General features: G+C 49.5%; 1 protein-coding gene across 1 annotated transcript in view; it reads right to left on the bottom strand.

Annotated features, from left to right (window-relative positions):
• ATP23 (ATP23 metallopeptidase and ATP synthase assembly factor homolog) overlaps positions 1–824 on the bottom strand; it is a 55624-nt gene extending 54800 nt beyond the window's left edge. Inside the window, exon 1 of the mRNA XM_084759228.1 lies at positions 774–824. The gene's annotated coding sequence lies outside the window, so the exon portion shown is untranslated. The remainder of the gene's footprint in view (positions 1–773) is intronic.
• Positions 825–1554: the final 730 nt, after the last annotated feature.

Raw genomic sequence — 1554 nt, 5'->3', positions numbered from 1 at the left:
ATGGGAAGTGCGCCGATGTGCCCCAGCACACAGGTGGAGGTTAGAAAACAGTGGGGGGTCAGTTCTCTCCTTCTGGGATACAGGAATGGAAGTTCTTTGTTTCTGTTTTTTCTTTTCTTTCCTTCCTCTCTGGGGATGAAGGCTTGCCCATCAGAATCCCTGTTACTGTTGAAAAAGACAATGATAGCGAGTCTGCGTCTAAGACACAGAAGGACAGAAAGTGACTCCTTCCCCAGAGACTCTTAGGGCGCTCAGGACAGGGAGAGGGGTCTGGCATTTTGGTGTGAGGTGAGGAAAAACATGGGTGGTGGTGACCAACACGGGAACTTGAAACGGTAAATTTCATATTGCGTGTCCTTTATTACAGTTTAACAACAACGCCAAGAGCACGGCCTCACGAGGGCTTGGAGTTAATCCAATAAACAGAGGCCTTCCTTCTATAACTTTGGGTAAAGCACAGCTCTGAAGCCTCTTGCGCAGAGTCCTGAAGTAAGAACACCGGACCTGCTCTCAGCGTCGGCGGCCTGCCCGTCTTTTTGTCAGCCCCGCCTTTCCTGCTAAGGGACCCTCTTTTGAATGTGAGGAAAACATGAGAGGTGCAGAGCAGTGACTACTGGAGCAGCGTCAGCTGTTGGCTCTACAGCTAGATCTGTCATTAAAATTGCCTGTGTGATTTTATCATCTATCTTAATGTGCTTATAAAGAAAGCCAGGACGATAAAGAGTCAGCCGCCCATCAGGAGACGTGTGCGCGAGCTGGTTTCACCACCTTACCTCACTTTATCAGACAAGAAGGTATCTCAAGCCTGGGGAGGAAGCTCAGACCTGAAAATAAGGAGACAGACAGCCTGCGACACTCAGTAAATACAGCTTCAGCCAACATACAGAAGGACACCCTCTCCTACTCTGTGCCAGAAACCGCCAGCTTGCCAAGACACTATTTCTCCATATTGATCGGTTTTGCACGTGTATGTGTGTGTGTATGTGTGTGTGTATGTGTGTGTGTAATGGTGATGATGATGATCATGATGGTGATGAAGAAGGAAGAAGAAGAAGAAGATGATGATGATGACGTGTATGAGTGCTTTGCATGTATGTAGGTATGTGTACCATGTACGTGCCTGGTACCTATGGAGGCCCGAAGAGGGTGTTGGATTCCCAGAGACTCTAATTACAGGTGATTGTGAGCTGCCATGCAGGTGCCGGGAACTGAACCCCGGGCCTCTGGAAGAGCAGCCAGTGCCCCTTAACCACAACTAACTTTTATTTTGAACCAGCGTCCAGCTTTGCCAACAGGTTGCCCACCGTACAGTCCGCTGCAGAAGCATAGCTGGGGGTAGAGTATGACAATAATAGGCCGAGAGGAACTGAACCCCAAGAACACATGTTCAGAAACGACACCTTCCGGTGATGCCCAAAGCACCCTAACATGCTGCCTGTCAACAGACTAGTGGAGAAACGCCCACACACGTCAAGTGGCTAGACCAGAAATCTCATGAAAAGGTGGTCCAAAGGTGGCTCCTGTTGGCCGTCTTGGCCGCCCTTCAGTCTGCCC

Source organism: Acomys minous (assembly GCF_964271855.1).
Source record: "Acomys minous genome assembly, chromosome: 15".
Taxonomy (NCBI): Eukaryota; Metazoa; Chordata; class Mammalia; order Rodentia; family Muridae; genus Acomys; species Acomys minous.
Note: the sequence above shows the minus strand (reverse complement) of the source record. Positions and strands in the feature narration are given on the sequence as shown.